The sequence below is a fragment of the Anoplolepis gracilipes genome, unplaced genomic scaffold (assembly GCF_047496725.1).
Source record: "Anoplolepis gracilipes unplaced genomic scaffold, ASM4749672v1 Contig30, whole genome shotgun sequence".
NCBI classification, from domain to species: Eukaryota; Metazoa; Arthropoda; class Insecta; order Hymenoptera; family Formicidae; genus Anoplolepis; species Anoplolepis gracilipes.
In genome coordinates this window covers 56,745-78,399 of record NW_027328679.1, presented here as the reverse complement: position 1 = coordinate 78,399, position 21,655 = coordinate 56,745, and the positions used below count along the sequence as shown (strand labels likewise).

The 21,655-nt window shown below is 30.9% G+C and overlaps 1 long non-coding RNA gene across 1 annotated transcript; it reads left to right on the top strand.

The window, feature by feature from the left end:
* The first annotated feature begins 511 nt into the window (after positions 1-511).
* LOC140675998 (uncharacterized) lies at positions 512-21,428 on the top strand. Its single transcript, XR_012048507.1, has 2 exons — positions 512-6,241; positions 19,131-21,428. It is a non-coding gene; the product is annotated as an uncharacterized lncRNA (long non-coding RNA).
* Positions 21,429-21,655: the final 227 nt, after the last annotated feature.

Genomic DNA, 21,655 nt, shown 5'->3' with positions numbered 1-21,655 from the left:
GATGCAAAATGCATAGCCATAGATTTACTATCATATATTCTATTTACATTGATTTTATCTTTTTTATTAAAAATCCTAAATCTAAAAACTATAAATCTTTAGTAAATATGCATAAGTACTACTCCAAAGAAAACTTAAATTTTTTTTATTGTAATCAACAAAACTAGTGCGAAGCTAGTACGTACAAGTGTTTTTACGAAGGCGTAAGTCTTTTTTATAAGTTTTAAATGAAAAATTACATAAATAAATTTATTCATCATCATTCATAAGAACTTCAAAAAAGTTGATAGAAAGGAAAAAAAACATGTATATTAGTTAGTTTCAGAACACACATACACACACACACACGGCGGGGGGGGGGGGGCACGGGGGGCCTTTGGCTCTCCTCCTGCACCCACCCCGTCCACCTCGCTTCGCATGTACGTTGCAAGACAAAGCAAAGTTTATTTGCAACTTTTTACGTGAAGCGAGATGGACGGGGTGGGTGCGGGAGGGGGGGCCGAAGGCCCCCCTTGCACCTCCCCGTGTGTGTATATATGTTATGAAAATATTCTATCGTTCATATTTATATTATTCTATGCGAATAAAAATCAAATTTATTAGTACTTGAAATTTGCTTGAAAATATCTCGAAATTGAATATTAGTATTCTCCATCGTCATAACTTCTTCAGAAAGACTTGCGCCTTCGTAAAAACACTTGTACATACTATCTTTGCACTAGTTTTGTTGATTACAATAAAAAAAATTTGAGTTTTCTTTGGAGTAGTACTTATGCATATTTACCAAATCTTTTAATAATTTTAGAAAATAAATCGTGACACAAGTTAATATATGATTTGCATTTATTGTTTTACATTTTTCTAATAAAAATAATTTTAAATTAATATTTTTCATATTACTAAAATGTTTAAAATAATATTACTAAAATATTTAGAATAATATCGAAATATTTGATCTAATCTTAAAAATATTTTAAATGTTTTTATATTGACATAGAATAAAGAATTTTTGGTGTAAGCTTTAAATTTCACGAATGGTAAAATATTCTAATAAAGTCTCCGATCCTATTGATTTTAAGCAATTATTGCACACTTTACATGTTTTCGTGATAAAATTCAAAATATATCCAGTAATGTTATAAAGAGTTTAAATCAAGAGTTATTTTTATATTACACATCATTAAATTATCATTAAAATCTGATATTTTATTTATATTTGATATATTATCTTGTATTATGTCGTTCTTTTTTTTATTGTTGATAAATATTTAAGAAATTTTGATAAATACATTCCCGCAAAATTTTCATAATATAACCCTTTGTTAAAGTGTTATTGCAAAATGGAATTGAACACCCAACTATTTTGCTATCAGTCACAATTAAAATCTTTTTTACAAATAATGCATTTAGTCACACGTAAAGTAAAACATCAGTCACGCCATCATAGATTAGAGTGAAATAGAGACAATAGAGTGAAATAGTATACATATATTACTTTCTTTCTCGTGGGATTTCGATGACAAAAAGGCATACATAGGGGCTTGTGTTCAGGCTCTTATTATAGCGTCTCTAACTTACGTTATTGCTCTCTCTTTTTAATGCTAACGTCAGCTTTTCTCACGGAATACGCAGTCTATCTTTTAAGTTTATGGGAATAACATATCTCTATTTTAGACTTTGATTTAAAATAAAATTTAATTAAAAATAGGATTAGATTAGTTTTTTTTTCGGGGAGTGCAAAGACAGGAGCGGAGTTTACATCTCTTCTACATCTTTACTTTATAGTAAAAATTAAAAAGAAATATAAACACACAAATAGGATATAACAACAAGATGATACAAATAAGTACGAAAATTACGATATTTTAAAATTGCATATCTCAGGAACCAAAAGAGAGCGCTACAAAATTTAAAATATACATTACTTAGGAATGTAATCTCTATCATATAAAATAAAAATGAAAATGATCTATGAGTTGTAAGTTACTTCGAACATTTATCATTTTTTATATTGGTTGTAGGAGGCAGCACTTGATCGCACGTGCTCTATTTTGTTCTAAATCCCGTCCCGAACTGTTAGGACGATCTCTATATCAGGTGTTAATTTTTGTATATTAGTTTCTCCAAGAATTTGAGACTAAGTAAAATAACTTCTTCAGAATGATTATAATTTTGCTCTGCTTAAATAGAGTTGGTGCAAGCTAGAATGCCATTGTAAAATTTTATAGGCCAGTTTTTATTTCTGGAAAACTTTAAAAATTCTGAAATTATATCATCATCCGATCCAGCTGAATATGAACTTCATTGTTTGTATTTTTGTCAGAGCAATTTCCAATGCTTGTGAATGGTTTATAATAACAAGTGCGTTTAGCTTTACAGGTTCTAACTGCAATTTTTTTTCTTTTAAAAGCTTTTGATTCTGTGCTTCTGAATGATGTATTTTTCTTTTGACTATTACATTAAGATTAACCTTGATTAGGTTGTATTGGTTGGATTCAGTGTTTCAAATTTGAGGCGTTTTAACAGGCTTTTTTTGCTTAAGTTCCTAAATTTTATTGACTCTGTTGTTTCAATTCTGATGTCCGTCGTTAAATGATATAATGAATAGAACATCTGCAAGAAAGGTTCACCTCAATCTTTTGTACTGATTGTATAGCTTTTCTGAGAGACTGTTCTGTCCAGGTATATATGTAGTTTATGCGGTATTCTCCCGAAATGAATTTTTTGGCTGTACTGACGATACTAATAAAGCATACTTTTTTACTATGAATAGTATTCAACATACGTTAGAGTCAAGGGCTTTTATGCATCCAAATTCATCTCTATTGAAATTTTACCGTGGCTTGGGATAGAAGTTGATAAATCCAATGTACGTATGAAACGGTGATTAATTGGGACCGTGGTCAATCACAACTTGGTCAATATTAATGTGGTCAATTGCAATATGGTCAATATCAACGTGGCCAAAGGGACCACTTCTTTCTAGTATTTCTAAAATTAGTATGTGGCTAATAGGTGGTAAATAATTTCTGTATTAAACACAAGTGTCATCCATTTCACATTTTTTACATCAAAAACTTCATCATCATTATTTTGATGATAATCAACTCAATATGCATAAAATTCATTATTGGTCCTTTGAAAATTTTAAATAGTTCGACATTGCACATTAGTAACCATAAACGTAAATGTATATTATAGAACATAAATTTATGACTTTAGATAACTGCATTATTCGACTATATTTTATTTTAAATTGTGGTGAAAATCAAAAAGGGACTAAAATATTCATTTATGTGATTTAAAGAAATCTTTGAATTATAATAAATATGTGCTTTATCTACTGCGTTCTTATTTGCTTTTTTAATTTAATTTCATGAATATATTCTTAAGAGTCTTTATTTGTTTAATTTTTATTTGTATTAAAAGAAATTCCAAGAAATTATATGTGGTATCAATACAACGGGTTCAGCTTACAATTTATTTGTCCCTGAAATATTAAATAAAAAATTTTTCCATAAGATTGGATTCAACATAATACAATGTAGTGTCAAAAAAATATTGATAACAAACAAGAAACTTCGAAAGCTGGGCGACTAAGAGCTAAACTCAGATGGTACTGCGTTGATTTCGCAGAAAATAGTTTTTTTACGAAACTGATAAGTGCACAGGGGACATATTTTTCTTGGTGTATTTACCAAGACATAATCTAATTTAAATTACCTATATTTGAGAATTTTTATAAACTTCTCTTTATCCCTCCCCCTCCCAAGAAACGTAGGTGAGAAAAATATGGGGACAAAATCGCTGAATCGAGTAATCAAATCCGAGTTTTTCGCTTGCCGGGCGACTGCTCTTACCAATGAGTTATTCAGACTCACATTGGTATTTCTCTTGCCTTTTTATTTATATATCTATGGATATATTGAAAAAGCAATCTTCAGCACTTTTTAGCACGGCGTGAATTTAATAAATTACTGAGAAATAAGGCTCTTTAATGTTTATAAATAAGAAACTTTGAAATTTGAGCTTTTTAGTAATTTATTAAATATTGATAATTTTAAAATTTCAAAACATATAACCTCGAGAAAATCTTTTATATTATAGTTTTTGTTTCTTTAAAACGGACAATTTTTTCTTTTGTGACACTTTTTCGTCAAAAGTAACGGAGATATACTAGATATTCAAGTTGCGCGTACATGTGTGCATGCGTGCATGCGTGCTAAAAATTTCGCTGTTTGTTACTCCTGCAATATTTAATAACATTGAAATCTTTCCCAAAATCTTCCTTGCAGAAAAAAAGGATCGCGGCTATACTGGGACTTTAGTTAGGACTTCTCTTTCAATAGCCAACCGTTTTATCATATAAACATCAGATATGGTCTCCTCCGATTTTGCCTAGTCTAAAATATATTGTAATCCTCTCCTGTTTCTAATCCATCGTAAAATAATTTAATACAACTCTCAAGCATTCATAAGAAAAACGCGTTTATAAATTTATAATATTTGTTTGTTATATTCCGAGTTGTAAAAGCACGCTTACAAGTAAGCGACGTAGCTTAATAAAATAAAATAAAAGCAGCTTTTTAATATCCTGCATATTAATGATTTGATCATTACTTTTTGAAACTTTTTCAATTTTTATTTTTGTTTTTTTTATCATTTAATTTTTTTCTTAATTTACATTGAAGTAAATTATTATACTATACATTTTTATTATTTTAATAGAAAAATTAAAATATTTTAAATATAAAATACTTATTATATTTAATAATTTTTTTATTCATTTATCTGCTTGCAATCAAACTTATGCGATTATAATTTATTCTTTATATGTTTGGTGTTCCCTTTGTGAGTCATCTTATTGCCTAATCATATTCTCTCTACTCGCTTTCAAATTCCTCGATATCTACAATTCGCCCATTCTGACCGAACATTAGACTCCCGAATGTCATAACGCTAGTCTCAGGACTATTAAATTCTATTGTTTTTACTGTCAAGAACTTCTGCTTAATTGTTGCAACATTTTATATCATGTCTCAAAGACTGTTTGTTTTCTTTTATAGTTTGTCGACATTACTTAAAACAGCAGATTATACTTGGTTGTTGCCAGAAATTTTGCATAATATGTAACACACATTTGTGTTACATATTCTTGATAGATTCTGTTTTTTATCAAAAATTAAACTGGTAGAAATAAACATTATATACTTTTTGCCCTGTTAGTCTTTATGTCTTTATATTTGTCTGTGATAGAAATTTGAATATAATCATGTACTATATAAAGGTTGCATGGTCGGATTTATGCTTCTTCACGTATATGTTTATGAGAGTATGGGTGTGAGTGTATATGATGATATATCTTAATAGAGGTATTTAATAAGATATTTTATATATGCAAATTAATTTTATTATAAAATTTTAAATTTTGAAAATGACGACCGCTGACCGAATTGTCATATACATGCATTTACATTCGCAATAACATTGACACATCTACATCAATATTCATACTCATACCTATACACTCTCTCTCTCTCTCTCTCTCTCCGCCCCCTCCGCACCCCTCTCACACACACACACACACACACGCACGCACGCACGCACGCGAAGTATAAGTTTTATTATGAGTACAACTAGGTTTACGTTAATGTCGATAGTACAGGGATTTTAAAAGCTCATAATTCAGAGAAAATTAATCAAGAGAAACTTATCATATTTGAAAACATGTTTTTGACGTCAACTACAAGAATCTAGAATAAAAAATGTATCCTATCAAAATGCTATAAAAACTTTAAAATAACTTTTATGTATCTTTGGCATGTTCAACATAAAATCTTGCATCTTATTTTTCCTTTTAAACTGAATAACTTTTATTTAAAACATTTTTTGTACTCTCTTTTTGTGTATTTGTATTCTCTTTTCGATATTTAGACATCTCAATTTTAATGAATTACCTTGATGTATTTCATATACGTACATACAATATAAAATTATATTTAATTAAAATTTTTTAATGATTTTATAAATATAAAGTTAATAATTATACGTGGCTTTTAATAAATGTACAAAATAAATATTTTTAGGGGATGAAGTGATTTATTTGGATCCTCATACTACACAGAAATCAGGTAGTATTGAAGACAAGATGAATGAAGAAGAAATTGAAATGGATACTACATATCACTGCAAATCAGCTAGTCGTATTCCTATTACAGGCATGGATCCTTCTGTGGCACTTGTTAGTATAATCTGTTTATTTTTATCTTTTATTAAAATTGATAGAAAATATTTAAATCTATGGGTACTAATACAGTACAAAGTCATGAATATACATATAGACAAAAAATATGTAGACAGAGCATTATCGTAAAAAGACTTAAACTGTAAAGAGAGACGTGGGACACTTTAACTGAACTCGATGCATGCTTCCAATATATTCGATTTTATATTCGTATACATATCACAGATTTCTATACATATATTATACTTAGACTGCTAACACAAGTATGTTATATGATAAAATATGGAACAAGAGCAGCCATTTACAATTGAATATGTAAGGCTGCACTCATGCAGCGGAATAGCGTAACGCGGAACGAGAGCGGAACCAATCACGAGCGTTCCGCGTTTTTCGTTGCGTTGAAACCTGACCCCTAACTACCCATGAAGCGGAATAGCGTAACGCGGACAAACAGTACGTTTCTAAAATGACCTTTAAATATTGTTTATGTCGTTCATTTTTATTATCATGTACATAAATACTAAATAAAATACGTTTTTTATTGGAAGTATTGACTAAAGATGTTAAAAACTATGAAAAAAGTTTTAATGTTGATTTTAGCTCTTATGAAATAATGATTTGTGATTGGTTGCGCAAAATCCGCGATGCGCTCGTTGCACTCCATGGGTAGTTAGGGGTCAGGTTTCAACGCAACGAAAAACGAGGAACGCTCGTGATTGGTTTCGCTCTCGTTCCGCGTTACGCTATTCTGATGCATGGGTTTGCAGCCTAAGTGTAGTATAGTAGTAGTATATTATGACAGGTGGGGACTAGAACAGTCCCTGCTGTTGTCACCTAGCTCTCTATTTAGTGCCTCTGTGACCCCCGTTAATATGTAAATGTAAATGTTAGTAAGAATATTTTGTAAGAATGTAAATGTATATTAATTTAACCTTATATCAAGAGATACAATAGTGTTTTGCGCTAAGTACCGCGCAGTAAAATCGCATGTAGTAACAAGACGGATCCTGTATTTTTATGCAGCAAGCAGTTGAGAATATTCAAGATTTTCAATTTTTAATAACCAGTAAACGGAATTGAGTTTTTAGGCTTAATCGATAGTTTGAGTCTTTTTATTTTTTATACTTTACATGTATTATGAATGGAAATAATTTATTAAGACGTAAAGTCCCAATGCAAAAATTTTCATTTATAAAACGTTTCTGTGATCATCGATGATATATCTATCACTCGATATACAGGGTGTCCTATAAAGACTGAATCAATGTTTGTGAGTAGGTAGAGAGCATTAAACTGAACAGAAAAGTCCTTTACCATTTTGCAATTTTCACAATATTTATTGAAATATTAATTAAAAAAGATAAGCGCGCGCTTTTTGTGAGTAGACCATGGGCCGTACTCTCTAGGCGTTCTAGCGGCGAGTGTCACGTGGATTGCATGACAACGAAAAACAACCATACTTTTCGTTGCTGTGCAATCCGCGTGGCACTTCGCCGCTGAAACGCCTAGAGCGTACGGCCTATGGTCTAGCCGCGAAAAGCGCGTGCTCATTCGCTGAGCATTTTTAATTAATTTTTTAATAATTATTGTAAAAAACGTAAAATGGTAAAGGACTTTTCTGTTCCGTTTAATACACTCTACCTGCTCACGAACGTTGATTCAATCTTTATAGGACACCCTGTATATCTATAACTCCTCGAAAATACTTTTCCAGTTTCACATACAAGGTGACATTAATTGAAGTTATCGATAATACATAACACTACTGTATTAATTGTTCCCATTATTATCTATATTACTATCGTACGTAATAAATGTTTTCTTTACGTTATAAGTACATATCCTTCTTGTGGTGTGTAATATACAGTCAGGGGTACAAAAGCGTATTAACTGTTTCTCTGGAAAAAAAGAATTTTTAGAAAAATGAATATATGATCTTGAAGTATATTATATATGCTTTAATGCGTATCTAATACATCGTCTGGTCTCCTTCGTTATCGATTAAAGTTGACAACGTAGAGACATACTTTTTACGAGTTTTCTGTCAAATCCTCGAGAAGTGACTTCCAGATCGAACATGTGATATGCTAATCGTTTCAAAGTGAAAACACGTTTTTGCCTTATCTTCATCTTTATAGCAGTCTATACATTTTCGATCAGGTTAGGTTAGGTTAGGTTAGGTTAGGTAAATCAGAAGATTGTGAGGGTCAATCCATTGTGGTGATGTCATTTTTACGCTTCCACACTGTGCATGCACGGCATCGATGTTTGAAGTCGTTGTCTTTTTGAAGTATTCATGATTGGTATCGGGGCTAAACCATCTTCTAGCAGACTTCAATAAACTTTGATCATTCTTTCTGGATTGATTATTCGTAAAGAGTGGCCTTCATTTGGATAGAGTACAATTAAACACATTGTAAACAGACACGATTTAAATAGACACAAAATTTTGGACACCGTTCATTTGGAAACGAAAAAAAATGCGCGCTGTTCACTTGGACAGAGTTTATTTGGACACAAGAATATATACACTGTTCATTTGGATAGCGTTCACATGGACCGTTCAGTTGGAAACCGGAAATGAAAAATCGCAAACCCATGTGGAACAATATAATTATAGACCTCACTACACATCCGAAGCACAGGGCGATATGGGTTAAAAAAATTGTAAATCTATGTGGAATCGTATAATTGTAGACCTCGTTTCGTTGCTCAAATAAACGGTGTTCAAATGAACGGTGTCCAATTGAACAGTGTCCAAGTGAACGATGTTTAAATAAACGGTGTCCAAATGAACATTGTGTATATTCTTGTGTTTAAATGAACTGTGTTCAAGGGCGCATTTTTCGTGTTCAAACGAAACGATGTTCAAAATGTCGTGCCTATTTGTAACGTGTTCAATTGTACTGTGTGCATGCACCGCTTCCCCCGTAAACACGTGTTCTAAGAACTCACGTTTAAAACGAAGCTCTGTTGGAAGAGATTACATGTGAGTACAGTTAATATTAGCTTTAGCCCACTACAAATGTTTTTCCATGTTTAATAGTTTTCAAAATAATTCGAGTTTTGTACTTTGCCAGTTGTAACCAGAAACAAGTAATTGACATTTAATCGTTTTCAAACTTACATCTATACCCTTTTTAGACAATATTTTCTGAGCTTGACGTAAGATACAAGTTGGGTTTTTCTAAAAAATCTTGATCAATCTATTACCTTGTAAACGATGCATAGTAGCAATTCTTTATTAAATGTGATCTTGATTGCAAATGACTCCTACTACATAAATATATAAAAGAAAATATGGGTATCCATTTAAAAAACCGATAGTGACCTTCATAAGCCGAAAAGGTTACGAGTAAGAAAAATATTTTACATGTACTTTGTAGCAGACTGTGCAAATTTGTCTTATTAAACTTTTTTGTAACTTCAACTAGTTGCAAGATATTTACTCCGACATCTATAGACAGACACCCTGTGTATGTAGGAGATAGGAAACTTCGAACGAGTATCAAATCAGTACATTTTATCCTTTGCATTAAGGGAGTATGTGAAGTTAGTCTCCATCATTAAAAATTAAAAAAATTGAGTAAGTTTTTAAATTTAAAAAATTAAAAAAATAGAGTTTTGAGAGCTCTTCTAAACATTCTTTATTAGTTTTAGAAATAATTTTTGAAACTGTTTCTTACCGAGGAAAATTTTTACTTCTATGAGGCTTAGAGAATTCCGGAATCGAAACTTTGACCAGTGAGAATTTTTTTATTTTGCATTGTAGCACTTCGAGTGTTAATAATTATCGGCAGAACTTTTCGGGATGCTATTAAAACTGTCAACAGAACTACCGATTGTCGAGAAAAAATTTCATCTCTATAAAGCTTGAATATTCAAAGTCAGTAATCAGTAGTTCTGTTGAGAGTTGTGGTGACCCCTTCTCAAAGAATAATTATCCTTAATAACCGAAGCGTTAAAGTTGGTAACCAAGAAGTTACACCACTTTAAAGTTACAAAAAACGTAAAGTTGGCCCTCCCGTATCTCCAAGTACTATTTTTGGTGCTTTAAATGACGGAATTATTTCTAAAACTGATAGAAAACTATACAACTCTTAGAAGGCTATCAAAACTAATCAATTTTTAAAATTTTTGATAATGGCAAATCAACTTCATATATACGCGTAAAACTATACGCTAAGCTATGTCCGAGTAAAATGAGTAGGAATGACAACCTAACGGCGCAACGACTACACAGAGCTGTGGCAGTAATGAGGCTAGATTCGGCGTCCAGTAACATACGTTCACGCTTATGTGTGCTACCGGGCATTTGGAATCATTAAGCTATGGACGTATTTCTCGCACGGCATAGTAAGACATGTTTATGCAACTCTCGCGAGTAATCATTATGCGACACGATAATTTCTTCATAGACATACACAGATCGAGCTGTTACCAAAATAACGCTCAAAGGCAAGAGATCTCGTTTTTAGAAGGGCGTTCAATATTGAACGTTTTGCGCAACACATGTTGATCGCGTTTATACATCACCTTTTCATTATAGTTGCGTCTTGTAAAGCAAGACCAATCAGTGGTTCTGAATTTTCTTCATGTTGCAAAATTTTTCACATTATATTTTTCTTTATAAAAACTATTCGGTTTTGAGAAACAACAGAAAAGACTTTATAATGTTTATTAGTACATACAAGACTATATGAAATGATATAAGTAGCATTACAGAACATTTAATATTAGTTTTGAACAAATTTATGAATAACAGTTAGATTGAGAATTACTGATTACAATATGATAGTCATGAAAAGCCAGACTTATTCGATTCGTGCTTAAGAAAATAGTCGAAGTCGAATCAATTTTCCTCTTACCGCGACTATCACCCTTGTAAAAAGGTCTAGGTTTGTTTATGACTTTCTCACAGCCCTGAACGCGAGAAGTGGTAACTTCTTTAAAAATAATTGTTTTTCTATAGAAATAATAATATTAAAAATTAAAACCTGAAAATTAATATAAAATAAAAGAAAATTTAATTTTAATTTAAGAAACTTTGAAAATTGTTAAATTGAACAATATGCTAATGAAATTTTAACGTATTCTTTACATTTTATTTTCTAATTATTGATGTAATTAAACTAAATTTATTTTTAAATTAAAAGTTTTAAATTAAATTTAATTAATTGGTTTAACATATATTTTAAAATTTAGTAGTGCTAAATATTTTTAATTAAAATTTAAATAACTTTTTATTTTATAATAATTTTTGTATTAGTTTTTAATTTTTGGATAAGTTTTTAATTTTTTATTATATTATTATTTTTGTAAGAAATTAAAACAATTATTTTACGAATTATATATACAATAGTGTTTTTCAATTAAATGTTTTATCTAAAATTTCATAATTTTTATTCTTAACACATCTTGCGCGGGTGTTTTCCCGTACAAAACGACTTTAGTCGCTTTCCGCGCAAGATGTGTTAATTGGCACACAATTTTTTATATCATATTTTTATAGGAAATTTGTATAACAACTTTTTCAATATAATATTTTTTTACAATTGGTGCTTGTATTTGGTACCTTTTTTACTTTCTTTATAAGAAAAAGATAAGTTTTTAAAAATTATATCATTATTTTTTCGTAGTATAACACAACTTTAAACATTTATGTATCTGCGGTATCTGCAATATCGGCATCTTACTGTACTGCATGCGACTGTCTACTGCACTTTACTTGGCACAGACACTACAGTGTTTCTTCACAAACATATCTACGCATATAATTTAAATAATTTTTAGGGATTATATAATTTTTTTTAATATAACGTCTTAAGCACAAATTATTTTAAATATAAACATTATATATACATGATTTGAAACATTTTAATAGAAAAATATAATATATTATAATAACATACAATATATACAAATAACGTAAATAAAACTAATGTAAATATATATATATATATATAATATATATATATAAATATATATATCTATATATATATATATATATAATATATATATATAAATATATATATATATAAATATATATATATATTATATATATATATAAATATATATATAAATATATATATATAATATATATATATAAATATATATATAAATATATATATATATAATATTTATATATATATATATATATAGTATTTATATATATATATATATATATATATATAATATTTATATATATATATATAGTATTTATATATATAATATTTATATATATATATATAGTATTTATATATATATATATATAATATTTATATAGTATATACAGGGTGTGCGATAATTACCGCCCCACCTCTCTAAGGCAGATAGAGCAGGTCAAACTGAACATAAAAGTCCTCTACCATTTTGCGATTTGCGCAATAATTATTAAAATATTAATCAAGTAGTGTAATTAAAACACATAGTTATCTTTGAGAAAAAATCTGAATTTGCAACTAGCAGTTACACATTTTTACTTTAATATAATTATGTGTTTTAATAACTCCAATTGATTCGTCTCAGTATTCTGTACATAAAAGAATTAGGGTAAAATAATCGAGAAATGAATATTTTACGAGTTATCTTGTATTTTATGTCAAATTATTGCAACTTTGAAGTTTTGCGACTTATAACTCGGAAAGTATTTAATAAAGAAGCATTTTATTATAGTGTTTTGGAAGCTCTCGAGGTCAGCTACAAGAATATGTAATAAAAAAATAGGTGATGCCATTTAAAAAATAAGGGGTACCATTTTTTTGTCCCTCTAAAAGTCCTCTCAAAAAATTTTCCTACGCGCCACGTAATCAGCCCCCATGTGCCATTTAACGTAAAAAAATTCAAGTCTCTATTTCCAATAGTTTCGAAGAAAATAGCCTGTCACAGGTTATTTGGTCTACCTTGTATATACAGGGTGGGCTATTTTAATCGATCTAGTCGAATATCTCGAAAACCAAGCTCAGGCGAGAAAAATGTTTCAGGCAAAAGTTGTTTGGTTTTGAGGGGGCCATAAAATTGTGTCATTGATCTGAAGAGTCATGTGTACAAAAAATAGGGAGTGCCATGTAAAAACATTGAGGTGACCTTCACGTGACCTTCAAATGACTCTTCAAGGTCAGACCAATGGTACCATCTTATGGCCCCCTCGAAACCAAACAACTTTTGCCTGAAACATTTTTCTCTCTCGGACTTGGTTTACGAGATATTCGACTGGATTGATTAAAATGGCCCACCCTGTATACAGGGTGTCCGGTCGCGACCGCCCATATAGCTCAAGGGCAGATAGAGGAGGTGAAACCGAATAGAAAAGTCCTGTATCATTTTGCGATTTTCGTGATAATTACCGAGAAATTAATTAACAAAGATCGGCAAATCGGGCGCAAGTATCAGCCCACCGCAAAAAAGATGGCGAGAAGGACGACCCACCGCTGGCCGGTCGCTAAATAATAATCGCTAATCTATTGTTCTTATCAACACTTCTCATCTATGCCCCTGGTAACCGCGAGGCAATGGCGCCTATTTATGCCGCGCGCACTTAGCGACCGTCCTTAGGGCCATCCTTCTCGCCATATTTTTTTGCGGCAGGCTGATACTCGCGCCGGATTTATCGATCTTTGTAAATTAATTTCTCAATAATTATTCTGAAAATCGCAAAATGATATAGGACTTTTCTATTCGGTTTAACCTCCTCTATCTGCCCTTGAGCTATAGGGCGGTCGTGACCGGACACCCTGTATATATATATATATATATATATATATTTCAAGCATTTATATACATATATTTACATACATATATATTAACTTAATATACATATGTATTAAAAAACAGGCATTTTTAAGCTTTAAGTTTACTCACTTTAAACTATCACATCTTTTATAGCTTTGATTTTAACTCTATGTCCGTAGTTTTTCATCAGCGCCATCTAAATTACAATATATTAACTACTAAACTACAATATATTAAAATTTCAGTTAATTTGAAAATTTTTATACCTATAAAATGCCCTTTGTTTCTAAATTAAATTTGGTTTTAAATTAAATTTATTTGTTGGTTTAATATATGTATATTTTGAAATTCAGCAACGTCAAATTTTTTAAATTAAATTTAAAAATTTTTTTTATTTTGTTTCAATTTTTACTTTTTAATTTTGAGATAAGTTTTTAATTTTTTATATTATTATTTTTGTAGGAAATTAAAACAATTATTTTCTCCGACAGCTTTTTTAATTAAAATGATTTTATTTGAAATTGCGTAAGTTTTTATTTATATATATATATATATATATATATATATATATATATATATATATTCTATTGTAAATGGCTGCTTTATTTGTCATATCGGTGTTAACAGTCTAAGTATAATATACAGAGTGTTAGAAAGTCTGGAAACGGGCAAATATCTCGAAAACGAAACATTTCTGAGAAAAATGTTTCCAACCAAAGTTGTACGGTTTTGAGGAGGCCATAAGATAGTATCATTGGTTTGGCCTTGAGTTTTAATTTGAGGGTCATGTAAAGGTCACATTGATTTTTTTAACACATGAATTTGTAAGTTTTAATATTTATATGCGTGCGTGTGTGTGTGTGTGTGTGTGTGTGTGTGTGTGTGTGTGTGTGTGTGTGTGTATGTGTGTGTGTGTGTGTGTGTGTGTAGAAATGTTCCCATTAGTCACGTTCAGGAAAGATAGTAAACAATTGCAGAATTAGAGAACAAATTTACACCTTATAAATAATATTATTTTTTGAAATAACCTCTCTATGTTTGTTAGGTTTATTAAGAAAAAGAAAACTGACAATATTTTACAGTTTTCACTTTGTAACGAGCTTAACAGACAGTTTGTTTCTGCGTCTGATAATGAGTACTTACATATGTAGTATCATACTCATAACTCGATTCTGCGGCAAATAATCACATTTTTATTCAATATCTAGATATTAAAAACAATAATAACAAATTATATTAGGAAGATATTAATATGTCAATAATAATCATGTTATGGCGCGAAATTAATCGAATGCGGTTTGTATCGATGACCTCTCAAAGATTGATTTCCTTGCAGTTGCCTAACATCTTTTAGCCTAGATAGCAAGGTGTCGTCTATTAAACGTCAATAATTCATCATTTAAGATCACGAACGTCCATGTTACAAATTAAGATGTAATAATAAAGTCATTTTTTTTTACCTAATAATGACGTTATCTATTTATCTATTCTAAAACGTATTTACGACGTCACATTTTTTTATTAATTAATAACGTCAGTTAATTGACCTTTTGACTACGTGTTAGTGAGGTTTCATTAGTGACAAATTACTAATGTTACTAATTAGTGAAAAGTGTGACGTTGCAAACGTATAAGATTGGTAAAGAACTGTCATTAATAAATTAAAAATGGCTTTATTATTACGTCTTAATTTGATAATATTTTGTTCCCGATTTCAAATGATGGACTATTTGAACAATATTGATCATTAAAACTTGATATGAGATAGAGAAAAAGAGAGAAAATGTAAAATTATTTTAATTATTTTGTATTATATTAAATTTGTTAAAATAAAATGATTGATATTTATGATTAATATATATATGTATACATATACAGGGTATAAAGATTGAATCAACGTTCGTGAAAAGAAAGCGCGGTAAATGAAAAGAAAAGTCCTTTACCACAGTTTGCAATTTTTGCAATATTAATTAAAAAAGATTGGCAAATGAGAGCGCGTTTCGCGCAGCTAGACTGTGAGATGTACATACACTTTAGGCGGCTAGTGTTACGCGGGTCGCACGACAACGAAGATGATCGCGCAACAAGAGAGGGAAGTAGAGACAAGAGTACTTACACATAAATTTGAAAATTTTAATACATTTATGTGTAGAAATGTCCCCATTTTAGCCGCGTTCAGCAAAGATAGTGAACAATAGCGTCCGTGAGTAGCACGCGGGCAAAAGCAGTGCGTCATCCGTTATGTTCGATAATTGAAGCGTTTCTTACAAAAACAGGAAAAACTCTCGCTTGTCAATCGAACATTTTGCATTGCAAAATCTAAAATAAATCCTAAATATCGTGTTTCAACCTTAAAACATCAATTATTACCAATAATAATTCTTATTTTACCAATAATATTTCTTATTTTTTATATCGTTTATTTGGGTAAATGCCTTATTTCATAATTAAATAGAAATAAAACATAGCATGATGCGTTTTTTTAAAGTGGTTTTTCCCAGTAGGCCTAATCCACTTTCATTTTCTAATGCAAGAGCTATTCAAAGTGGCTGCCTCGTTCTTGGATATAGTTTAGGCCTTTGCACAATATTGCGCATTGTACGATGTGCCATTTTCGGCGTGATGGTATTGAAGACCGCTATAAAATTGCTTTGCGGACCTCATCTTCTGTACTATCACGCGGGGGCTCAATTGAGTTCTTAACATAATCCCATACAAAAAATCCACATTGAAGTTTGACGCCCGTGCTGGCCAAGTAATAAGGTCTTCACGATCCATTCACCTTCTTGGAAATTGCCGATTTAAAAATTCCCGTATTAACAGGAAAAATGTGCAGGAGCTCCATCTTATTGTTAGAGAAAATAAGTTTTGCCTGTACACGGAAAGGAATGTCCTCGAGGAGTAGTGGTCACTGATTTTCCAGAAAGTTGGTGTATATCTCGCCATTAAGACGTGGCGGAAGAAAGTATGGCCCAATCTGAAAACCGCCGACAGAAATGTTTAAAGACAGCTGCGGAAGAAAAATTATTTAATGTACATGTCTACTTTCTACTTACGACTCTATTCGCAATTATTCTTGTCCATACATTTATCGCCCAACGATGTTGAAAAACACTCTGGCAAACGACGTATGGATTTTCTTCAGGTCACAATAAAAAATTGCGGGAATTGAAAACGCCGCGGTTAGGTGTAAATGTAGTCTCATCTGTCCACAGGAAATAATAAATTCTGTCGACACTGTGCGAGGAAGCTTGAGAGTTGTCAATTTAATACACGATTAACATACGTTAACATACGATAAAAATATAGAGAATGAAAATGATTAAAATATCTTCACAAAAAGTGCGTTGTACTTGATCTTCTGCAAGGAGTTGCACTCGTTGAAGATAAGGCGGGCGCAATCCACGTCACGCGACCACCTTTTTGTTGCTGTGCGTAACATTAGTTACTGACACGCTTTGAACATACATCCTACAGTCTAACTGCGCGAAATGCGTTCTCATTCACCAATCTTTTTTAATTATATTTCATCTTTTTAATTATATTTTCTATATTTAATCTTTAATTATATTATTAATTATAGTATTTCGAAATATTGCGAAATATATAAATATATAATAAATATTGCGAAAATTGCAAAATGGTAAAGGACTTTTCTTTTTAGTTTACCGCGCTCTATCTGCTTACGAGCGTTGATTCAATCTTTGCCGAACACCCTGCATAATATAAGAAATCACTTATGAACTTAAGGGAGCAATTTTTATACTACATAATCTTTTGTGCGTAATTAATTGCGTCTTACGAGATTGTTACGTTCTTACGAATATTTTTGTGCAATGAGCCTTTCATAAGTTAAAATTTTTTGTAAATTAATTCTTTATTTTCTTCGTTAATTCTCCTATTTCCTTATTTATTTTTAATATAAATTATTTTAAATAGGATTGTTTTTTTTTTCAAATATCATCGGTTTTTTTTTAAATAATATAATTAAGTAGCTAGTTGTAATACAGTTCTCGTTCGATTACTGAAGTTAGGTAACATTAGACATATTAATACTAAAGATAGGTGACCGTTGCTTGGAAAATTTGGTAGTAACATAGTACGTTAGTTTTACGATATTTAAACGTTATTTAAGACGTGTTACTATTTGTTTTGTTTTATCCATAGATGACGTCAAAATGTCATAAAATTGACGTTATATACGACGTCGAAGATGAGACAAAAGTATGTCAATTTTACGACATTTAGACGATTTAGATGTCTACGACATCTGCTTTCTCATAAAAATTATCAAAAAATGCCGTCAAATAGATGACACCTTGCTCTATTTTAATATTTTATGTGCTTTTCTATACCTATAATTTCCTTTGTTATTGGATAGTTTTTCTTTGGAAATCGATTTTAATTCGTTTTCCAAAGCGTCTGTGTTGCCTTAATAATATCGTTCTATATCTGAGAGAAAATTGTTATGGTTCAACTTATTAAATATATCAGATAGAACGAACTTTGACTTTGATATTAGCTTATCTAGCATACTAGAGATATACTTAGACTGCTCTCATCAAGATCATCAAACGATATCAAATAAGTCTTGTTTGATTTTACCAAAACTTTTGATTATGTATCTCATTCTTTACTCATTGAAAAATTCAAATAGTTCAATTTTTCTATTTCTGTTCTGAGATGACTCCTGTTTCTATCTCGATAACAGAAATCAAATTATGAAAGAGTAAATGAATACACGAGATCAGCATCCTTAAACAACATAGTTAGAGTTCCACAGTTTGGTACTCGACTTATTTGTTCTTTACCTACCTGATTTTGATCAGATATAATTTTTCCCCGCAAAGATGAGAACAGATTTGCAAATTTATCATATTGTGAATCTAAGGATGTTAACCTTGTAGATTACACATTTATTGCTCTGTTCCTGATCATATATGGGACAATATCTTGTCGCAGTTTTAGTCTCAAAGTGCTTGAAAAAAATCTATAAAGTTTTGTTTTTTGACACCTGTAGAGTATGATTATGTATAACATAAGTTAAAAAATAAATTTTAATTTATAAATTTTAACATTTTTTTAATTAATTACTTACACAGTCTATTGTTAAAATATTGATAAGGTCAAAATAACCCATATGTGATCTTTAAAGGTTAATAAAGAGACTGAAAGGATTAATAATGATATTTCTGCCATCTCTCATTGGACCATAGCAAATAAGTTGCTGCTAAGTCCTGGGAAAAGGCTATAATTCTTGGAACTGCCAAAAGGTGAATAACCATTCATTTGATATGCTAATTTATGTATCTCCGTTATGCAATATTTAGAAGTTTTCATATAAATAACCTGTTTAGGGAAAATCAAATCAACAAAATCACAAAGAAAAAGTTAACTCGATTCTATATCAATGCTGAAGCTATGTACTTCTTACAAAAGTGTTCGATAATCATTAGTCACTGCTCTAATTTTTTCTTATTTTGATTACTGTAGTACCATATATTTTCCGACATCGTTGAAATGCTAAATCTACTGTGCCTACAAAATTCTATAAATTCTTGCGTATATTTCATTTTTCAATTAAGAAACGGTGTTCATCTTTCGCCTTATTATGCTGAGTTAAATTGGATGAAAGTAGATAATTGAAGGAAATATTTTGGTTGACTTATATACTTTATCTTGCACACATACAAATCTAGACTTATCTTTAAAGAACTGCAACGCAGAGACAAAATTACATTTAGATATACTAGAATGCCCAGCGTATATATGATAGAATGCTATAGCATTCCTATATAGAATTAAAATGCTTAAAAGATTGTTTAAATGTCTTTGATTTTATGTGGAATAAAATTCCGTCTCAGATTAAAAACATAAATATGGTTGAATTTCTTTAATTAGTTGTTACTAAATAGCGGGCCTTAAACCTCTTGTTGTTTTTACTTTTCTACACGCTCAACTAGGTATTATCCAGATTATTAATTATGATGCAATAACACATTGAACTTATGATTATACTTCTCTTTTTTTATTTTCAATATTAAGAATTGGCCTTTAATAGAAATGAAAGTTACCATCGTTTTTGCCATATCTGAAAGACTCAGAACCCATTTTTGAATATATAAAAATTCCAAGTTGAGATGTCCTCGTTAATATAGAATGTAGATATAGTTATATTTAAATGGTCAACCTTAAGAAAACTCATCTTCTTTGACCTTGACCTTGATATATGTTGTCAAAGTCATGACCCTGAGTAACATCCAAAAGATTTTAATCGCCGGTCGTTGTTTATTAAAAAGTTATTATTACAAAAAAGTTTTTGAAATAAGATATAATTTTCTCACATCATGTATATTTAATAAAACGTACTTTTAATAGAGCTATTTATATAAATGTGATACACTGAATGCGTGGGCGGAGGATAGGCTCTGTCCCTGCACTCTTCTTTTTTCTTTACAAGGAAATCCATCATAGATACCCATCTCTCATGGGAGAGGGTTATGCCGGACTCCTATCGGCTAAAACCCCGTGGTCCTTCCACGGCGGTTTAAAGTGGGTGGGACCTGGGGTCGCATTTGACCCACCCCCGCCAGTCCCTCCAGGATGGAATGGAGGGACTTCATTCGCTTGGTGCGCCGTTGAATGGATTCAGCGATACACCATTGGCGGTGTTGCGGGATTACCATGCAACATCGCCACCTCTATGGGGTCACAGTGCAATGGGAGGTGAGTGTCCCCGCACTCGCCTCCTTGTGACCCTTGAAGGGGGTAGAAGTATGCATACTTCTACCCCTCTAATTTACCGTCAGATGAGACGGTTGGGCCGGGGGCGAGGGGTTATTCAATTAGAAATTAAACACCTCGAGTTCACTGCCCCTCCCCCTGCACTCCTACCTTAACTAAAAAACTAATCCAACTCAAAACCCAACCTGTGTTACAAAGCAAAATTTATTTCATATGTGTCTCCAGACATAGGTTGGGTTAGGTTAGTTTTTTTTCGGGGTGGGAGTACAGGGGGACTCCGCCCCTCTTCCGCCCATGTATTCAATGTATGTTTAAATAAATGAATTTGCTAATCATACTTATTTTTATAAATACAGATTTATTTACAGATTTATTTACCTAAATGTAAATAATTACATAATATAATTTAATAAGTCAATGTACTGTTTTACTAGATACAATTGTTGCATAATATCAAAAAAAGCATCAATTATAAAAGGATTAAAATCTTTTAAATAAAAATTCACAGAAATAATGTTTGTAGTTATCTTTTTGAGTATCGAAATGTGGAATATTAGGATGCATTTCTCTCCACAGTTTTTCTTTATTTTGAGTGTAAATTCCAATATTAGGGTCGACAAAATTTTCAGAATGATTTACTATTCGATGTATATAATTTTCATTTTGAATATCATTATATCCACGTCAATCGAATGCGTGAGCGGGGGAAGGGCTCCCCAACTAAAAAACTAATTCAACCTGTGTCTGAGACATGAAATACATTTTGCTTGAAATACATTTTTTATCACTAAAAATGATTTAAAAAATGATCGAAATGTTTGAATAAAATTTGGTTTTTTTATTAAACTTGTTTTATTTGCGCTCCTATACCTAGCGCTTGACTCTTGGGGCCTTTTTATATTTCCCGTAATTTTAATTTGCGAGTCTTTTAGTCTT